The sequence below is a fragment of the Tursiops truncatus genome, chromosome 5 (assembly GCF_011762595.2).
Source record: "Tursiops truncatus isolate mTurTru1 chromosome 5, mTurTru1.mat.Y, whole genome shotgun sequence".
In the NCBI taxonomy this organism is placed as follows: Eukaryota; Metazoa; Chordata; class Mammalia; order Artiodactyla; family Delphinidae; genus Tursiops; species Tursiops truncatus.
The window spans coordinates 92,293,786-92,316,173 of record NC_047038.1 but is presented as its reverse complement, the minus strand read 5'-3'; the positions used below and the strand labels follow the sequence as shown (position 1 = coordinate 92,316,173).

The 22,388-nt window shown below is 43.8% G+C and overlaps 1 protein-coding gene across 9 annotated transcripts in view; it reads right to left on the bottom strand.

Annotated features, from left to right (window-relative positions):
• The window catches only part of SEPTIN11 (septin 11), a 96,864-nt gene that overhangs the window by 53,735 nt on the left and 20,741 nt on the right, over positions 1-22,388 (bottom strand). The window lies entirely within an intron of this gene.

Genomic DNA, 22,388 nt, shown 5'->3' with positions numbered 1-22,388 from the left:
GAGTCCCTAAGTACACCAAGCCCCCTCCCAGGCAGCTCAGGTCCGGTTACAGGTGCACTGGTCCAGGGGAAATAAGCTTCTAGCAGTGGCTGATTCAGACATGCCTTAAGTGACATTAAAAACTTCAACCATTTTGACAGCTTCAAGCACTCAAGAAAACCCTTCAATTTACTTGCAGCCCAGTGGCAAAAAATAAATGACACTCTTCCAGATACAGGAAGGAGCTCTGAGAAGCTCACAGGGGAGGATGCATACCCGTTACAATTATGGAAATTCTGTAACTACCATGATGAACATACTGAAAATGGCATGGCACAGGACTTGGTTCCTTCTCCATCATCTGGACGGACTTCTTGGGGCTCCTTTGCTCTCCCTCACACAGCTCCTAGCACAGGTTCTGCACTCCCTGCACCTTCTCAAGAGTCTCCTGAAGGAGACTGGGACTAAGGTAGTTATCATACATTTCAAAGCTGGATGATTTATGCTGTTTCATTAGATGGTGCTGACTGCCTCCACAACTTTGAATGCATTCCGTGGGTATTGGAGATCATCTGGGAAACCTTTCTTTCCCAGGAAAGCAGAGGTCAGCTATGGTCTTTCAATTAAACACCACAGTTATGGTATGGGATTCCAGAAACTAGATCTTGAAAGTCTGCCTGAAAATGAGACTCCTGATGTCTGGCTATGTTGCCAATGAGCTTTATACTCGAGATACTGAATTTTGGGTGAGAAAATGAGCCTCAAATTTCCATTTTTTAATAAAGAAGAAAACGCCGTGCACAGGATCATCTGGTCACTATTTTTAAAAAGACTGGTTTTCGTTATCCTCCTATGTGTGTTACACAATGAGGACAGTAAGGTCTTTTAATAATCAAAGACTGAGACTCCATTTCCAAATCCCTAAGTCACTATGGAGGCAGGGAAATGTAACTCCATAAATGTGGTGATTTTAATGGAATGTTTTATGAACAATGTAATACCTGAGGGCCTCGCTAGCTCTACAATTCTGATTCTGTGAAACAAGACTGGAAGACACAACACTGCCTGAATACCACAGTGGCAGCTGCAGGTTTGAGGTCAACGGGACAGAGAACAGATGTCTAGTCTATGAATAGTCTCCTTGAAACCTGCCAGCAGTGACTATGAGACTCAAGAGTGGGCTCTTATCCTTGAGCAGGATGGACTGGCCAACAGTGCACCAAACAGCTTGGGGAGCAGCCCTGGTAGCCTGGCAAGGCCTCCTGACAGCACCCCGTGGCCCCAGGGCTACCACCTGCCCCTTCCTCTCCAAAGACCTCAAAGGTTCAGACAGCAGGTATTTTTAGGGTGTTTACCACATCCGCCAAGACTGGGGGAGGAAGATGTGAAAGGAGTCTGGGTTATATTTAGAACTCTTTCCATCCCAGCTGCACAGGGGCTGCTGTGCAGACAGCGAGGAGAAGCCGTCACACCAGCCTCTTTCCTGATGCACCACAGCCTTGAACAGTCAGCGAGCAGCACGAAAAGGGGACGAGGCAAGTTAGAACCATCGTCCCGCCCTCCCTCTCCTCTTTGCCACAATAATTCAATTTCGGGGGGGGGGGGGGGCGGTGCGGGGAGGAGAGTGGTTTATTGCTCTGCATTCTGGACTCTTGTTGGGTTTTTAGGTTCAGATATCCACCCGGGAGCCAATCCGGGGAAAGAATCAGAGTTAGTAATTATAGCTCTCATCCCAGAACCCAATGCTCAGCATCTCATATTCTCACCATTTCCAAAACATGAGAAACCACCCACATACCCACCGAGTATTTTTATACCCACTGAAAACCACATACAAAATGAAGGGTTATAAAACAGTTTGGTCTTGAAAATTTTTTTTTTAATTTAAATTGATGTCTTCTCTTCTTTGTCATATAAAATATGTCCATTTTATAATGCCATTTAAAAATTCCATAATCTGAGCCTATTTCTCTGCCCAGCAGTAAAGGAATCCTTTACTGGGCTATTGCCCATTGGTGAGTGATGGGGAAAGGGGAAATAGGAAGCTCCTCCTCTGGTTCATGAACAGGCTTAAAACTGAAAGCACTGCAGGATGTGTGAGGGGAGCTCTAGCTCACACACAGCAGCTAAAGTGAACTCCTACACCCCAGCACTTCTCGGCACCACGCTTATGGCTTCAAGCCTTAGATGTCTCTATCCAAAGAATGTGTGCGGGGCTCCTGAGTCTACAGGCGTGATCTCAGGGAATCTCAGATAGTCTCATGTCTTTACCGCTATCACACACCTAGCAACGACTCTCAGAATTTTCTAAGTACTGAACTCTGCATTCCAGTTCTGAATTTCTACCAAAAGGGGCAGTTCTCCCGGGTTGTCCTTTCTGTCCCTCTAATTGTTCTTCAAGAAACTTGAAATCATCTTCTTCTATTGCAAACCCACCCCTACTCCCGGGTTCCCTGTTTCTCTTAGTGCCATTTATCTATACCTGAAACCCACCTGCCTGCATCAATTCCAAACTGTTATCAGTGCCACACCCTCCTCCTCTTCATGCTAATTCAACAGCCTTCCAACTGTCACCTTGCCTCCATCCCACCCCCTCTAATCTTCCCTCGCTCTACCTTGCTGCCAAAGGGTACTCAAAGGGTACTCAAAGGCCCTCAATCCAAACTTGGCCTGCCATCTCAGGAGCCTCCATGGGCTAAACACAAAACTCTATTCCCACTCCTCCCAGGGAGCACCTTCCACTGCGGTGAAATGGAATTACAGTTCCTGGGAGAAAACCCCAGGGTTCTCTTCATCAGACTTTACTCATACTATTTCCTCTAACTGGAAGGAACTTACAGCCAGTGTTTACATATCCACACCTTCCAGATCCCACAGAAATTTTATCTCCAGGCTTGTCTTTACTACGAAATCTCAGGGAGAATTTCAGTGAACATTCCCCCTACCAATAAAAGGAAAATAAGAATTGGATACAAGTAGCTCGAGCTATTTGGTATTCCACCATCATCATCATAACAGCTAACTAACATTTATGGACCAAGGTTCCAGAAAAGCCCTAAACATGAATGAATGAGTTTATCTTAACAATTCTATGAGGTAGTTACTATTGTTACCTAATCTCAACTGACAGATGAGAAAACAGAGGCCCAGAAGTTTAGTAACTTGCCCAAGGTCTCACAGCCAATAAGGTGAGAAGCTGAAATGTGGACCTAGGAGGTCAGGTGCCAGAGTCCAGAGTCCTCCCACTTAGTCACTGTTACCACATGATGATCTAAGCTCCTAGGTAGCCCCAGACAATACAGTAATTGGAGCTGCTATTGAAATCCAGTATATTAAACTAGAAAGAAAAAAACGTTCTCTAAAATCATAATTCTTTGGCAACCGTAAGAGGCGGAAGTTGAGAACTGAAATTGGCAAAGTAGCTCTAAGTATATTTTCACTGGTCCTGGCAATGCTGAGACTTTGATTTTTGCATCTATGGCACATGAAGCCAATAATAAAGGGTTTAGTTTGGACCATTTTTGAGATGTAAGTGCCACCTTGGAGCCTCTAAGTAAGTAACTATAAGACCTTAATTGATTCAGTCCTCCATTTGCTAATCTATCTAGGGAGGGGTTGTACTTGGATAATTTCTAGGCCCACTCCATCTTGAAATGGGCAATGACACAATTCTATAGTATAAAATAAAATAGCCAGTCTTTAACTTGACCGTCTCATTTTTCTCTTTCCAGATCATCTTCACATGAACACAATTATTTATTTGTTCATTCAAAAAAAACCTCACTGCTCAAAGCGCTAAGGGAGCAAAAATACATGACTTTTGTTATTCATTGATTAAACACTCTTCCTGTCCTTCAGGGGTTTACAATGTAGCAGTAGAGACAGGACACAAGTAAATGTAATACTATTAAGGATAAAAGTGATAACATACCATCACTTTAACTGTGGGAATGACAAAGGGGGAACAGGTAGCATTTGGCTAGGGAAAGTCAGGGGGGCATCTTTCAGGAAGGCTGGAGCTCTCCAAATCTACCAGGGAAAAGAAGTCCAGCTTGCAGAAGCCTTCCAGATAAATGTTGTCTATACACAAAGGGTCACTTTATTATGAATGTGTACTTTGGAGATCATAATCGACAAGCTTTTCAGAAGCTATCTAGCTGACTTCATTATGGAAATAATTATAAAACAAATTATATAAGAATGTGTGCCAACACCTACATTCTGAGTGCTGCTTTAAAATATGTTCCACAATTCCAAATCTTGCTTAACCACAAGTAGGATGGAAAAAGACTTGGAGTCAGACAGCCATGGGTTTGATTCTCTACTTTTTGTCCTCCATCAGTAAAAATGGAGGACTTGGCAGGGTGGCTGGGAGGAACTAAGGAAATGGTACCTATGGGAGGGCCAGCATTTAATAGGTCCTCAGGAAACCTGGGTTTCCTTTCCCTAGATTAGGTGGGAGGAAGACAGCTGTCATTTTAAAATGAGGAGCCCTCCTATTGCTGCTGAGAGCCCGGGGAGAAACTGGGGATGGGCAAAGCCCGCAGACTAACCAGGGAGGGAGAATCACTCACGGAGGAACAAAGAGGAAAAAAAGAACATGGAAGAGAGAATGGGGAACTCTAGTGTGAAGAAAATCCACCCTAAATAGGAAGCTCATTTACAAGGCTGAGGGGAAAGCCACAGAATTCCATTCCTGTTTGCAGGCATCCACATCCTCCCGGCTGGAAACCATTAAGGATTCCTCATCTTCACTCTTCCTTCTATTTTAGTCCAGCCCAGAGCCTCCTGAAATTAACAAACTGGCTGTGCACAGATGGATTCTATTCGCCATGCTCAAAGGGATAACCCAGTCCTTTCCTTTTAAAACTGAAGGCTTCGGTAGATGTGGTGAGTAGGTAGTCTACAGCTGCGGACCCTCATCAGTCAGGGGGAGCTGGAGAGCAGTTACCAAGGTGATACCTGTTTTCACGTAGGTTGAAAACAATTAGACTTCATTTTTTTACCTTTAAAGACAGACATTACAATTTAAGTTTAGAGAGATTCTGCCTCTTTAAAATTTAAAGGATTATTTTTTAAATTTAACAGGTAACTTCTTTTATGTATTACCAAACTGGAAGTTACACTCTTCTCAAAGCCTCATTTTATGGAGAATGAATTACATTGATCCAAGTCACTTAATCTCCGGGCTTATGTTTCCTCACCTGTAAAATGAGATTTAACCAAATGACCTCTAAGCAAAGTCTTTGGTTCTAATGCTAATTCTAAGATTTCTTGCATTTGGAAATCAGAGATGCATAAATCTAAATCTTGTCGTGTTGTTTGAGGAAAGCCAACAGGGCAAAATCTTCTTGGCGGTAAATTTTCTTTTCTTTTCTTTTCTTTTTTTTTTTTTTGCGGTACGCGGGCCTCTCACTGTTGTGGCCTCTCCCGTTGCGGAGCACAGGCTCCGGACGCGCAGGCTCAGCGGCCATGGCTCACGGGCCCAGCCGCTCCGCCGCATGTGGGATCTTCCTGGACCAGGGCACGAACCCGCGTTCCCTGCATTGGCAGGCGGACTCTCAACCACTGCGCCACCAGGGAAGCCCTTGGCAGTATGTTTTCTATTGTCAGATCCAAGATGGCTCAGTTTTTACATGACCCTTGAAAGGGAGTTCCTGTCATTTACCCTGGTTAACTCCAAACAGAACAGAAATCTGTGTGTGTACCGCCCTGTCTTCCACATGAACTTTTCACTTTTGCTTGCTTAACTATAATAATTTGACTTAGTTTTAAAACAAAAGTTACGTACCAACTCCCTACAACTGTCCTGCTTAAAAACTTTTTTCTTCAGCTATAGCTGCAGTCTTCAAGAAATTTTTTGAAAAGTGGATTTATAGCCTCAAAACAAAATGTAGAAAATTCTTCTATGTAAGTTAATCATCTCTTCAAGAAGAAAAGCAAATTTTTCATGCTTTCGTTCATTCAACAAATATTTATTGAACACCAACACATGCCAGATACTGTGATAAATGCTAAGGAGACGATGGTGAGAAAGCAAAGCATTGCTAACTCGTGGAACGCATAGTCTAGTGGGACAGACAGATGTTAATCAAGCAATCCAAACGTATAATCACAAGCTATCCAAAGTACAGAATTCGATGCAACCTTATAACTCATGTGATTCTTGCAGGAGATCCACCAGCTTATAGGATATAAAAACATGTATTAGTCTGCAGCATTGTTTGATATTAATTTAGTAGACAGCTCCTATGTACAACTGATGTGCAGGTTTTATGTATTCAGGTGAAAACCAAGAGTCTTTTTGACCAGCATTGCCTGATGGGAGGAGGTAGAAATAATTAAGACTCCAGTCCTAAGAAAATGAATGTCCAATTTAAAATAGAGCTGAGATGGAACCATGGGGCATATTCCCTTTACGCTCTGTCTTTTCTCATAAAGGAGATGTCCACTTAGAGAAGAGGAGCAGTACACATCCCTTCATCTTAGAGTCTTTTTTTTTGAGGCTCTGTTTCAGTAGTACAGATGCCAGCCACCTGGAGACAGGCAAAGAGAAGAACGTGCTTCTCCTCACACAAAATCACTGATTGAGCACCGGCCACTTCTCAGTATTTGGAGAAATCCTGGCCTCACAAACTGTCCAAGAAGTAAGCGCTTCCCAAGTGCCCGATTGTTCATTTTTGTAAATACATACACTTACCTAAATACATTCTAGAGAGTATTCAACTGGTTTCATATTCTCTTTTAAAGAAAGAAAAGTTGGTGGGAAGATGGGACACGCCCTTAGTTCTCATGCAAAAAGGAAAACACTGGTATGCAAAGTATCAACCCAAACCACAACTACGAAGCCTGCACTGGGATGTTTTCAAGGCTAGGCATTGCTAGGGCCACTTCCATAATATAAAACATCTGAAGCATCTCACTACCAATGAGGACTGCGTTCTTTAAGAATGACTTGGACAACATTTGCTACTCTGCTTGTCATCTATACCATGAAATCCCAAGGTCAGAGCCAAGAAAGCCCCCAAGGAAATTGTCTCACACAAGCAGCAGAAGAGTAAGAGCCAGGAAGAAGAGAGAACTCTTAGGAGGAAAACCATATGAGGAAAGAGCTTGAGTGCAGCCCAGCTGGAAGCTGGGACTGAGAAAAAAAAGGCACCCAGGGGCCAGTCCCCAAGTCACAGAGCCAGGAATGTCAGCTCTATCAAACCCAGGAGCCACTCTCGAAACACCACCAAATAACCAGGAAAGATCTTGATTAATATTAACTAACTGCTCCAATAGTAAGCACCATCTCTAAGCAACTTTCTCCAAAAGACTCCCAGCAGAGGGACAGATTTTGCTTTTCTAGATCCTTGCAAAAATAATATGGTGTAGGGGTTTTCTTTGGGGATGGTAGGATGATAGGGAAATTTTACTTTCTGTTATGTTTCTGTAATATTTGAATTAATTATCAAAAAAAACCCCTCACACTTTTTTTTTTTTTTTTTTTTTGCGGTACGCGTGCCTCTCACTGCTGTGGCCTCTCCCACTGCGGAGCACAGGCTCCGGGCCCAGTCGCTCCACGGCATGTGGGATCTTCCCGGACCGAGGCACGAACCCGTGTCCCCTGCATCGGCAGGCGGACTCTCAACCACTGCGCCACCAGGGAAGCCCAACCCTCACACTTTTATAATAGGAAATGAGATTTTAAAAATCAGGAAATGGATCGTATTCAGATTTTGTACAGTGAGGGAAAGGGGTGCCAGTTATCTGCGTGACATAAAAAGACGCAGAAACGGTAAGATAAGTCATGCTGATATGTTAGGGTGAATTCTTTCATACTACCCGTGAACAATATAACCTAAGAAAACCAAAACTTCAACATTTTTTCTTGTTAAAAGTTGTAGCAAAGGGAGCTCAGCTCGGTGCTCTGTGATGACCTAGATGGGTGGAATTGGGGGGCTGGGGTGGGAGGGAGGTCCAAGGGAGGGGGTGATATATGTCTATATCCTGATTCATGTAGCTGATTCACTTCGTTGTACAGCAGAAACCAACACAACATTGTAAAGCAACTATACTCCAATTAAAAAAAAAAAGTTGTGTCAGGACCACAGGAAATTTACTCGTGACTTTATATTAAAGGACAGTCTCAACTTGAATTTAAATAAATAAATAAAAATCAGGAAATGTGAATAACAATAATAAAAATCTTTTCAAAGTAGCTAAGCCTGCAATTTTACTGCAGCTAATAGGTGGGTGGTAAGATAAAATATGTGTACTTATTTCTTTTCTAATAACAGAACGAAGTTACATAGAAAGCGACGAGAGTAAGCAAAAACGCAGATTAGTACAGTAGAAGGTACCTGACGCGTGAAGTCAGGAGACACGGGGCAACTCTGCCATTGTTTAGCTGTATGACCTGGTGTAACTCATTTAACTTCTCAGCCTCAGTTTTATCAACTTGTTTTAATTGTACTTGATTTACAATGTTGTATTAGTTTCAGGTGTACTGCACAGTGATTCAATTATATATATGTATATATATTCTTTTCCGGATTCTTTTCCCTTATAGATTGTAAAATATTGAGTATAGTTCCCTGTGCTATACAGGAGGTCCCTGTTGGTTATCTACTTTATATACAGTAGTGTGTATATGTTAATCCCAAACTCCTAATTTGTCCCTCCCCCCCTCCCTTTCGGTCACCATAAATTTGTTTTCTCTGTCTGTGGGTCTATTTCTATTTTGTAAATAAGTTAATTCGTACCTTTTTTTTTTTGGTTTGGTTTGGTTTGTTTGTTTTAGATTCTACATATAAGCAATATGATATGATATTTGTCTTTCTCTGTCTGGCTTACTTCACTTAAGTATGATAATCTCTAGGTCCATCCATGTTGCTGCAAATGGCATTATTTCGTTCTTTTTTTCATGGCTGAGTAACATTCCATTGTATGTATATATATACATGTTTTGGCTACTGTAAACGGTCCTGCAATGACCATTGGGGTGCATGTATCTTTTCGAATTATGGTTTTCTCCAGACATATGCCCAAGAGTGGGATTGCAGGATCATATGGTAGCTCTATTTGTAGTTTTTTAAGGAACCTCCATACTGTTCTGCATAGTGGCTGTATCAGTCGTGTCAACTTTAAAATAAACTAGCTCACCAAGCTGTTGCAAGAATTAACATAATTCTCTCTCCTCAGCTCTTTTGACACATTTTTGCTTGGATGACCCCATCCCTGCCCATGACAACCCCAAGCCAACAACTCCCTGGTTATAACCAGCTGCCCACCTCCAGGCTTAGGGGTGTCTGGGCATCCATGGTCCAGGCACCCCTAAGCCACCATCTCCAACAGAACACACCCTATCCCCCATTCTCAATTCAAATCTGTCCTTCCTCCGATTTTCTTATGTCAAATGGCAACAATATCTACTTCACGGTATTAGTGGCCTCTAGAATAACATCGATTCATATGCATATTGCTAAAAACATGCATAAATGTATAGGCCTCCGCCCTCTTGCAGAAGAAAAAAGTCCACTGGTTAATCATCTTAAACCCTCCGCTACCCTCCGAATTAGACGTGAAGGTTTCCTGAAGCCTGTCCGTCTCAGGTTAGATTTCTCTCCTCTGTGCCCAGATGTTAATAACCTCCCATCACCCCTTTTCTGGCTGAAACTTGCCCACCCAGCACTCTTAACTGACAAAAAGTGCATCCAGTCTACCAGCTGATTTCTATTTCTGAGCCTGGAAATCCACGACTTGAATGTCCCTCTTTTCCTAACACCACCCCTATTTTACACCTCAACCAAATTTGTATCCCGTGTGAGGTTTCACAGAAATCGTTATCTTCCAACCTCATCTTTCTCGGAGAAGGAGACAGGTCCAGCGGCTGATGGGTCTTCCCCACACGCAGGGCCACGTGGAGAGACCGAGCTGCGGCACCCAGCGCCCTGGCGCCTCGTCCACCCCGCCCTCCATGATGCCTGGGCCAGCTGCAAGGTGAAAATTCACACTGTTGCCGAGTGAAGCCTGACACCAAAGGGCTGAGGACACAGTCCTGCCTCTGCTCCTCCACCGGCCTTTCTGTCTTCTCTACAGCCTCCCCTCACAGAAAACAGTCACTGCCCACACGTCCTCCAAGGTCTTGCTGCTTTGTCTGGGATTAGAGTCTCACCTTTGTCCGGTTAGATATCAGATCTCTCACAATTAGGAAATACACTGTTTAAAAGCAGTCCTCAGAAACGGGTATCTGAAGTGAACAAAATCCCAGCTGCTGCCCACAACCCTGGATCCTGGGGAGGTGGGGGAAGGATAGGCAGGATGGGGGAGGTATTGGCTTATTAGTAAAATAGTCTTGCAGCGATAACTACTAAGTGTGACAATCCCAAAACTGTAAAAAGTGGCAGCACTTTTTTTTCTTACAGACAGAATACTTTTTTGCTAGAAGTCCACGTAAATTCTCAAACGCTAAATCTAACTGGATACCAAGAATTAATAACAACAACAGCAAAAGACATTTTCTTACATTTCCAAAGATCAATCTTTCTAGTGGAGTCAAAGTGACTCATGCCTGTGAGAGCCTAAAGTTACAAAGTGCTGATCAACAGAAAGTCTCCTGTTTGGGAATAAGGAGGCCCACATGTGCATTCCAGGGACTCTCACAAATTCTGCAGGCTCAGAGGAAGACGGGTGGGAGGGGGAGGGGGACTGACAGATAGGCAAGAAGTATTTAGAAAGGCACATTCCGATTAGAAACACATGCTACAGCTGTTCTCTCACACCACTCAACATCACCAAGACAGAGAGAAGCCCTTCACTCAGCAAACACCAAGGAAAGCGAATGAAAAAACCACGGAGGAGAGTCACTAATCATTTCAAGACCCTCAGCTTTCCAGTGGGACCCCAAACAACCCAATGCCATCTCCAACATATCACCTATCTTGCAGGGGAGAAGACCACCCAAATCCTCACAGCTGTGTGGCTCCTTTTTGTGCCTTCTGCCCTGCCTTTACAGTGCAGATCTTTCAGACAAGCTTTCTCAAAACAGTGGTGAAGAGGAGGTCAAAGATAATGAAGGGGCCCATATCAGTTGGAAGCTTTGTTCTCAACTTTTTATGTACGGTTCTCCTCCTGATATTCACACATCAATTCCTCCGTGCTTCCTATCTGAGAAATATTGTGTCTCAGTTCATGTACCTCTGTTCGCTGAAAGCATTCATCAGCAAAAAGTGAAATATGGATGGGACACTTCCTTCCTTTGCCACCTTTTCTATCACCGGATATAAATGAGCCACTTCCGTTTTGAAAGATATTATTTATTTCTGTCCCTTTCTGAAGATGGAAGGGACTTTCAGTTACTGTAATGACCACATAATGGCAGTCTCTGAGAAAGAAGAAAAAAATCCAAACCGGCTCTGTGGCAGTCATAAACAAAAGCACCAGGGATTTCTCCTCCCAGAGCATCTTCAGTTGCTCAGCCCGGCTGATTTAGAACATCTCTGAGTGCAGGACTTCATTTCTAGCACCTGAAAACTGAGGGGCTATACCAACAATGACCAAAGACATGGTAAATACGTTCTTAGGAAATAAACAATACAAATTAACATTTGCTATCACTCTGCAAATATGACTAAACAATCCTGGCCAAAACTCTCAAGCCTTCCAAAAATAAAATAGCACTGCATCTTAACCTCAGCCCTGGATGAAAAGCGATCAGGATGGAATAGAGGTTGTCTGCATACACTTGGGGTATGTCTTAGTTTCTTATTGCCATGCAACAAATTACCAAAAAACTTGGCGGCTGGAAACACCTATTCATTAGCTCTCGGTTCTGTAACTCAGAACTCTGGGTATGGCATAGCTGGGTTCTCTGCCCACGACATCACTGAAATCAAGGCACTGGCCAGGCTGAGAAGCTCTGGAGGAAATTCCACTTCCAATCTCATTCAGGTCGGTAGAATTCATTCCTTGCATCTGTAGGAGTGAGAGCCTCCTCTCCTTGCTGACTGTCCGCCAGAGGCTGTGCTCAGCTCCAAAACGTCACCCACAGTTACTAGCCATATGGCCACCTATCTCCAAAGGCAGCAACAGAAAATCCCTTCTGTCCCTCTCATATTTCAAATCACCTTCTTTAGAAAGAGTCCAGGCCCTTTTCAGGGACGGATTGGATCAGATGTCCCCAGGATAATCTTCATATCATAGAGGAAACTGCCGTAACATAACCTCATCAAAGGGGTGACTAACCTGTCATACTCACAAGTTCAGAGGGTTATACGGGGCATGCACACAAGAGGCTGGGATCATGGGGCCACCTTAGGATTCTGCCAACCACATGTGCATTCTAATATTCCTATGTTCTCCCAGGTAAATTTAGGATAGAATAAAATAATGAATATTAGAGTTTCCCTAACTAAAAACAAAACACAACTAAGTCTCTGGGGGCAGGGGAGGAGAGGGGGGAGACAGAAATTAGTAAACCATAGTAAACTAGATCTCCATCAGGTTACCAAGGCATTTCCACCCTCTCTTGACCAAAAGTGATAAGAGGGCTAACGACAAACTAGCTGGAGTGTCACTTTGCCTTTGGAGGAAGTCTTCCAACAATGAAAGTAAACCTTGCAAACATTTAGGTGGCTGCTATGTAAGAATTCTAGGAGATGCAGAAGCTTTTTAAGGAACTTAAGCATTATTAGGGAGAAAAGTCATTAAGACAAAACAGAAGATGACTGCAAACGGTTTGATGATGAAATATAGTACAAAGTTTATCAGTGTGAGACAATGGAGAGCAACACGGACCATGGCAAAAAACTAAGACTTTCTCTGAGGGGGTCAGGCCTCATCTAGCTCATGATAAGGGGAAATCAATTTGGATAGCTAGAGAGAAGGAATGGAGATGGGAGGAGAGAAAGAAGTAGAGTCTGTTAGGGGAGGCAACAGGAAAGGAAAGAGGTCCAAAAGGGCATGGAAATCAATGAACTGGAAAAACCAAAGAATAATTCAGCGTAGAGAATATAAGACTTTAAATAAAACGGGTTCACATTTCAGTTTACTGGAAATATCCCTTAAAGTGAAGCATTACAAAGACACATATAAGCGACACATAACTAAACACATACCCAGGATCTGTCACTGGGTGTCCCAGTGTTGAGGGAGGGAGGAAGTCAAGGAACAATCACTGGGCGGTCACATCATGAAAGCTTTTTCTGTTTCCTACCACCCAGTGCACTTAGGAACAGATCTTCCAACCAGAGCAGCAGCCCAAGGGATCTTGGGTATAGAACTGCCTTCTAGCCCATGTTTTAACCTAGATTACCAGCCTGGGCAACCAACCAAATGGTAAGCTATTTGATGCAAACGTCCTTCAGAGCATTTAAAAAAAACAAAAAATTCCCTGGTGGCGCAGTGGTTAAGAGTCCGCCTGCCGATGCGGGGGACACGGGTTCGTGCCCCGGTCCGGGAAGATCCCACATGCCGCGGAGCGGCTGGGCCCGTGAGCCATGGCCGCTGAGCCCGCGCGTCCGGAGCCTGTGCTCCGCAACGGGAGAGGCCACAACAGTGAGAGGCCCGCATACCGCAAAAAAAAAAAAAAAAAATGGAGCCAGTTAACCCCTAAAAATATAAATACTCCAGCAGAACAGACAACTTTCTGCCTTCTAGTAGCACATCACAGAAGTGTCCATCTAGCTCTAAGAAAAAGTTGGTGTAGGGGTTTTCTCACACATATTGCTGTACTTAGGAAAGCAAACCCAAGAGGCTATGTTACAATTTTCTGCTACTCTCAAAAGTCTCCTGTTGTTGGATGATTTTAGATGCTGGCTTTCTTGTCTTGATCAGCCAATGCAAAACAAACCTTCTCACATGCTGTCACAGAAGAATGTTCCCACAGTCCCCTCCGCCCCCTCTATTGCCTCTTAAAGAGGCATTTTCATTATAATTATCATCATGTTATTTCTAAACAATCAAGTAGGACCCAAGTCGGATACTAGGAAATCTTGACTACAATCTATTACAAAATCCCATCAGCTTTCAAAACTAGATGACAGAATATATGCAACAGCAGAGGTTACACTTTCATGCATCTTGTTCCCACAAAGCACAAAGGAGTTGGGTTGGCAGCCCAGACTTCTCACTGAGATGGAGTCCAGTCCCAGCTCTATGCTCCTAGATTAATAGATTAAGAGTTGCGGGATATGTGAATGGGAATATGTTTCTGACAGTCTTTGATAGCATGATTACAGGAAAGCATTAAACTGAAATCGAAACTTGAAAGATTATAGCTTGGCAAGAGATCCTCGCTATAATTCATACATTCTGTAGGAGGGAGAAACTAAGCAAGTTAAATGAGACCCAGGGTGAAAGAAAGAACAGAATTAGCAAAAGTCTTAGTCACTGATCCAAGCTGCCACCATTAACCTCTTCCAAAGCCTTAATGGTTCATTAGAATAATTATTATTTCATGTAGTGAAAATGAAAGGCAGGCAGGGAAGATAAGTGCTAATTACACTGGAAAAACAAGAAAAGTAACTTTGGCCATTTGGATTTGAGAAAGATCTAAGCCTCAAATCCCTCCTGCATAGAGAGGGTCAGACCATATATCTTACTATAATCATGGCTACACAGAGTTAAACCCCTTTGGCCACAATTGCACCAACTGTACATACTTAGGTTGGTTATTACCAGGAGTGGGTTTTGCGCAATGTGGCAGCTGCGACCACCAATGTAAGGAAATAAGGCCTGGCAGCTCTGCCCCCGGATTCCTCCTCAGTCCAATTTCATACTCCTTAGCCCAGATATTAATAATTCGGAAGACAGTGTGACAGCCACAAGTCATCTGGCTGCTAGCATGCCCAAATACTCGACGAATAACCACTGTAAAACCAGTTCTATCTGGACAGTGGAATGAATGAAAGTTCAGTCCTCAGGGAGACTAGAGCACTAAGAAATGTACCTTCTATTCCACCTCATATTCTGGGTTCAAGATGGAAAAGTAGATTCATATCTTTTACAAATATCAATTCAAATTTGCCTGGAATACCTGAAGAGTGAAGGTTAAAATATTCATAGTAGGGAAAAGAGGAAACAGGCTCTACCACTCTTTTAGCCAGAGAACTAAAAAGAGGGGATCTAACATTTCCCTTGATCGATCAACCAAAAAGCAACCATTGAACATTTATGTAAAGACCACAATACTGGGCTTCCCTGGTGGCACAGTGGTTGAGAGTCCGCCTGCCGATGCAGGGGACACGGGTTCATGCCCCAGTCCGGGAAGATCCCACATGCCGCGGAGCGGCTGGGCCCGTGAGCCATGGCCGCTGAGCCTGCGCGTCCGGAGCCTGTGCTCCGCAACAGGAGAGGCCACAACAGTGAGAGGCCCGCGTACCGCAAAAAAAAAAAAAAAAAAAAAAAAAAATGAACCCTTGGTTAAAAAATCTGAATTACTTCAACCCCTGATTAGGTTATGCTTTCAATACTATCCTCCTTCCACTACAACCATCACATAAATAATAGTTTACTGGGCACTTTTGTGCCACACACCATACCTGGGCCTTTAAAACATCTTCCCATTTAATCCTCATATCTCTGTGAAGTAGATATTTTTGGCTCCATTTTATAGATGAGGAAACCAAAGCTCAAATGAATGGCAGAGGCAGCATTCAAACCAGTTGTGCCAGATTCCAAGTCCACCACCACCTGGACAGCGACCTGGACTTTAAGCTGGACGCTGACTCTTTTCAAAGCACACCACCTGTGCACAGAGAATGCTTTATCCTCAATTCCACCTGTCAAATCCTACTCATCCTTAAAATCCCAGGCAAAATGTCACCTTCTTCATTAAGCCTCCCCTGGTTCCTTGAATTAGACAGCACTGCTCTCTATTTTACAAACATTCACTGTATTGGGGCCACTCAGCATGTCCTGTACCCAGCAGTATACTTAGTTTTCCAGTGGTTAGGTCCCAGAAGAATGTAAATTTCCTGAGGACAGGAACCCCATCTTACTCATCTTACTTTGAACCTCACTTATCACGATGTCACACGTAGCCTGATCTGTATGTTTAGGATGAACAAAGGCAGGGAATCAGTTCTCACAGAGTTAACAGTCTTCCCCTGCCTTCCCCAACCAAAACAACTGCCATGCGGGAAGGAGCATTCCTTATGGAAGGGTATGTGGGATGGAGGAAGTAAGGGTGACGATGCCCTTGGAAACTGGAGAAGTTAGACATTAATACTCCAGCCACACGCATCAGTATGGTCCCTTCCCGGCACTTAGTGGCAACTCATTGTGCAGAGTTAGAAGTCAAACACTGTAGGGCACTTGGTCTCGGGAATCGTGTGTGTGTGTGTGTGTGTGTGTGTGTGTGTGTGTGTGTGTGTGTGTGTGTGTGTGTGTGTGTGTGTGAGCTCACACAGCACCAGGGACCATCCTGGGTACTTTACATTGATTTCACTTATCTCTCACCACCACCTCTGATATGATTCCCATTTTACAGTTGAGGCAACTGAAGCTCAGAGATTAAGCTGCTCAGGGTCATGCAGCAAGTAACTGGTGGTTCAAAGCCAGGCAGGCTGCTTCCAAACCCGTGCCACTGAATTAGTAAGGCCTAAGAGCCTGGAGAAGCTACCTCTGGTCAACCTTTTTTTTTTTTTTTTTTTTTTTGGCGGTACGCGGGCCTCTCACTCTTGTGGCCTCTCCCGTTGCGGAGCACAGGCTCCGGATGTGCAGGCTCAGCGGCCATGGCTCACGGGCCCAGCCGCTCCGCGGCATGTGGGATCCTCCCGGACCGGGGCACGAACCCGCGTCCCCTGCATTGGCAGGTGGACTCTCAACCACTGCGCCACCAGGGAAGCCCCCGGTCAACGTTTTATAAACCACAGAATGATGTGTGTGTGCTGGCCATCAGGGGACATCCACAGCCTCACACCAGCACACTACACTACCATCTCCTAAGGTCAGTAAGAGTAGGAGAGGCAGCTCTACCACGACATACGTGCCTTGAGCCACCTGGTGGAGCACACAAAGAAAGTAAAGGGGAGACTAAGGAAGGAAGAGGAGGAAGGATTTGAGAAGAGATGCCTTTCCACCACCAGCTGCTGGAATGGATTCTTGTATTTCTCACACAGAAGGAACATGTCTAACCGAAAGATCATAGGTTAAAGTTGAGCAGCCTACAGTAGTCACTCTCTCATTCATCCAAAAAGCAAAGATTATCAAGCCTCCCTTCTTAGTTTTCTCTAAGAAGCTATGAAAAATGCTATAAAAACCAGTTGTAGAGAAAAATCAACTAAAGCTCACATAGAAGATGCAAAGAAAATGCATTGGAGGTAGAGAAGAAAGACAGGATGCAGTCCTGACTGATTAAAACCACATGGCTAACACGTCGGAAATTCCCATCACTTCCTCCTTAGCTTCTCAGAGAGCACTGAGGAACACACACACATAGGGTTGGACTCTAAACAACTTTTAGGAGTAGGGGATAGAGAAGAACAAATATTTTCTGTACCCCTATTCCCACGTGCAAGGAACTGGCAAGACATCAACTTAGTTATCCTTAATTATCCTAAAAAGAGATGCACCTTTTGGGATGAGAGGACGTCTCCAGATTCATTCCCTCATCCTGTCTAGAGGGGAAGGCTCATCACCCAGGTATTTAAGATTAGATGAAAGAGAGGGCTTCCCTGGTGGCGCAGTGGTTAAAAATCTGCCTGCTAATGCAGGGAACATGGGTTTGATCCCTGGTCCGGGAAGATCCCTCATGCCACGGAGCAACTGGACCTGTGTGCCACAACTACTGAGCCCCACACACCACAACTACTGAAGCCTGCATGCCTAGAGCCCATGTTCCGCAAGAGAAGCCACTGCAATGAGAAGCCCACACACCACAGTGAAGAGCAGCCCACGCTCGCCACAACTAGAGGAAGCCCATGCACAGCAACGAGGACCCAACGCAGCCAAAAATAAATAAAAATAATTAATTGAAAAAAAGATTAGATGAAAGAGAGAATGATTATCTCCTGATTTATTGATGGAACACCACTATCCACTTCTGAGCTTATATTAAAAAATAGAACTTTTAAAACTAGTGATATTTTTAAAACTAGTTTTAAAACTTTTAAAACTAGTTTCCTCAGGGAAACTAACATTCATGATTCTAAAGCCTACTCTGAGCTAGACATTAGTTGGCAATTTCACTTACGCTGTTTCACTTAATATTTACTTAGACTTCCATTCTGAAGGCATTTTAATTGCACCCACATTCCTTTACATGCACTTGTCTGCAGCTCACAATTTGGAACACATGTTCAAGCCACCAGCCACTGTGGCATCAACGCAAAATACCTGATTTTTGATTTCTTAACAATCCATGAGGTAATTACTAATAGCTTACTCAGACCCATGGAAACCATGTTCAGATGTCATCTATTTAGGCAACAATATTTCGGCAAGTGCAACAAACGGCAAAGCATTCTAAAATCAAACTTTAATAAATTTAGAGTCACATATTATTTAATACCATTTTCTCCCTCTCCAATAAGAATTGGTGGTTGCTTGAGCTTTGTCCTATCGTCTAAATTTCTCTCCCACCAAATATGCTTTCTGTAGAATACTATACTCCTCCCTCCACCTCATTCCACATTATATCCTGAAGCTGGACTCACCTACCTTAAAGTAAATAAGCAAACAAAGCTACTTTAGCCGTTACATTCCACAGCTAAGAATCCTCCAGGGCTTGCAACCCTATGCCAGCTAGGGGCTGCTTTAAATGACAGCAACTACCATTTCTCTGGGCTTCAGTTTCATCTTCTGTAACACTGATGAGGGGACAGGCGTTGTTGAGGAAGGGTGCATGAACACTCTCCAGTTCTTCAGTCACAGGCTTCTATCACTGACCACGGGGTAAGAAAAGAAAGGATGCCAGTGCCTACATTAGAGTGGATATCAGGCTTCAAATAAAATCCAACTAGAAGTCATCAGTCGTCAAAACAGAAGTAGAAAATATGAAGCCAGAGGAGAAGACAAAACAGACAGAGGAATGGATCCAAGTGCAAGTCAAACAGTATGTTAGCCGGTCCAAGAAGCACAACTTTAGCTTTTAAGACCACAAAGCCAGCCTATTACCTAGCAGAAAGCAGAAAAACCAATCAGCCTTTGTGGGCCAAGATCAACGTGACACTGAAGGCTCAAAGCAAAGGGGGGGCCCCTGTCACCAGACCATTCCCACACCAAGAGCTCTCATGACTCTAGCCCTATATTTGAGTTGAGAGTCTCCGATTTTCTTTATTCTTACAACAATGAGCGAATCATAAGCTTTAGATCTTGCATGAACACAAGTACCTGAAGTGAAAAATAACTGTGATGGATATAGTCATAATTCATGTATCCAAACAGGTGTTTTTTAGACTGGAAAGATTCAAGAACTCCAAGTCAAAAAAGCAGAAGAGACTGAATGAGGGAAAAAAGAGATTCATTGTTTCCCCCACGTCCTAGAAACCAGAGCTCTCTTTAAATATATGAGTGTCGGGTCTCCCTAGTGGCGCAGTGGTTGAGAGTCCGCCTGCCGATGCAGGGGACACGGGTTCGTGCCCTGGTCCGGGAAGATCCCACATGCCGCGGAGCGGCTGGGCCCGTGAGCTACGGCCGCTGAGCCTGCGCGTCCGGAGCCTGTGCTCCGCAACGGGAGAGGCCCGCGTACGGCAAAAAAAAAAAAAAAAAAAAAAAAAATATATATATATATATATATATATACACACACATATATATGAGTGTCTATAACATATCCTTATCATGCAAAGAGAAAAGAACACACGCCCATATATCCAACACCCAGCCCAAGAGACAGAACACCACCAAAAGCTCTGAAGCCCCAGAGTTTCCCACATGTGATGGTAACCCTTTCCCTCCTGCCCACCACCAGATGCAAACACTATCCTGAATTGGCACTGAGTCATTTTCTTGTTGTTTTGTTTTTTACCATAGCTCTACCTTATACACCACTATCCGCGCACAGTCACTAAGAGTCCTAACTTCACAGTAATAGCATTGCCCGCTCCCTTCTCCATCCATGTCATCTATCAGGAAATGCAATGCTCCTGCTAGAGGGGAATGAATGAGGATACAGACCTGAGAGAGTTACTCTAAAGTAAAGTAGTTCTCAACGTGTGGTCAGGGGTTCCCTGAGGCCTTTCCAGGAAACTTTTAGGAGTGTACAAGTTCATTCTTTTCCAACCACGTATCTGTGACGCTGGGACTTCTTGATGCACTTCGACCAAAACAATACATTGCATCAGAGTAAATGAAAAGCGGACCTGAAGACCAGCTGTCTTCTATTAAGTCAGACATTAAAAAGAATCACAAAAATGTAAAACAATTGTATCTCATCTCACTCGTTGAATGACTTGAAAAATTTACATTTCATAAAACTGTTATTAATGTTAACAGGTAATACGATTATTGTTATGTAAAATGAATTAATAAGTAAATATTTTTAAAACATAAAAAAAATAATAGAAGTGGATCGATGATGCAACAAAACGCCACAGGAATGGCTACGGGGAGTACTTTGGTTTGGCATAAAGTATGCAACTAATAATAAAAAAAAATGTCCCAAACTGACACTGTCACAGTTAGCACTTTGGGAGGGTAGAGAGCTTTCAAATGGTGTCCTGTATTGTCGGTAAGGCATTAGTTATGTTCTAGTCCACATGCTGGAGATGCACACACAAGCACCACCAACAGTAACCCGAGTTGTGTTATGTAAGCCTTTTATAAGGAATCACTTTTTTTTTTTTTTTTACGAAGGGTCACTAACCATAAATACCCAACTGCATTGAGGGCCCAAGTTAAACTTGATTCATTACATGTATAGCTCCAAAACCGTTAAGATTTTTTTTCACCATAGTCAGTGACCAGGGTCCCAAACATGAGATCAGTAACTGGAAAGGGATTTGGGGTTTTCTCCGCTAGGCAATGGGAAACCACCAAAGAATTTGCCTACTAACTACCTATCAGGAAGGCCTCCGTTCAACTGTCCTTGGGTTTGTAGTATGAGCAGAACTCAGAGGATCTGGCTCCAGTTCTGAGTCTGTGGGCCTGAAGCAGGTCACTGACTCTCCTGGGTCTTGGCCCCCTTCTCTGTAAAATGAAAGAGCTGGAGGAGGTGATTTCTTTAAAAGTCGTTCCTGCTTGAACATTCTCTGAAAACCCAAGCCACAGAAACCCGCAGTGGTGTTCAGTATGCCTCCACGGCATCTAGTCCAGGGCTTGGAGGAGTGTCAGTGCTCGACACGGGCCACTGAGCTGTAAACAGTCCGCAAGGACCATAGCTAAGGGGCACCTTCAACAAGGAAGAGGAGGTAGGGAGAGACCACAAGGACAGTGAGGATGTTTTCATCTCGATTTCAGCTGCTAGGGTAATAACTCATGAACACATGCCGATTCTAGAAGGCAGAGAACCCATTCTTTAGGCTTAAATGGGGGACTACATCTGGGTGATCAAAGGAACATGGCCATGGTGAGAAAAGATGACTCAAAGCCAGCAGCAGTATTCCTGGGGCTCAAATAAACTTTTCTACTTTTCTAGAGACCACAGAAATGCCTTCACCTACAGGGGGAGGTAAGTGATATCAGTGCGCCAAACTGTCAGAGATAAGAATGTAAGATGTCCGTGAACTGCACTGAAATAGTACCAGGAGCACCACTCTGGAAATAGTGGCTCACTGCTTTAAATCTATAAAATAGCTAACATTCATAAGGCACCATTTATCCTCCAGGCACTGTTCTAAGTGTTTTACATGCACGAACGTTTACATCCTCACAACCCTGTAAGATAGATATTATCATCCTCATTTTACAGAGGCGGAAATTAAGTCATGGAGATACAAAGAAACGTGGCCGAGGTCTCAGAGGAAGTAAGTAACAAAACCTGGATTTTTAACCGGCTTTATCACTATGGAATTATATCAGCGATTCACATCAGCACTTGTTCCGTATAAAGAGATTTTAGTCTCTGTCCCGTTTGCTTGACATGTGTCACGTTTTCACTGAAGTAGAAGGTTATGTTTGGGACGGCCTGATGAAATCCGTGCTGAGCTGGGGAGTGGAACTGTTGACGAGGAGCCCTGGGGAGGAGATGGCCATGCTCTGAGCCTCCCCTCACATGTGTGTGTCAGGTACACACACAGACAAGGTCTATCCAGTCCCCTCGCACCACCGCAGCATGTAGGTTTACCTGTGACCTGACTTAGTAAAAGGTTGCTGGAGAGCAAAGCCAGGGCCTGAAAGAGCAGAATGACCCGCTCATCACTTTGGCAGAAAACAGCAAAGGCTGCAGAGAAAAGCAGGGCCCCCAGAAGTGAAGCGGCTTTGATTTTTTTTAAGGGTTTCCAGCGGTAAAGTCCTTCAGAGACTTCTGACTTCCATTGAGAGCA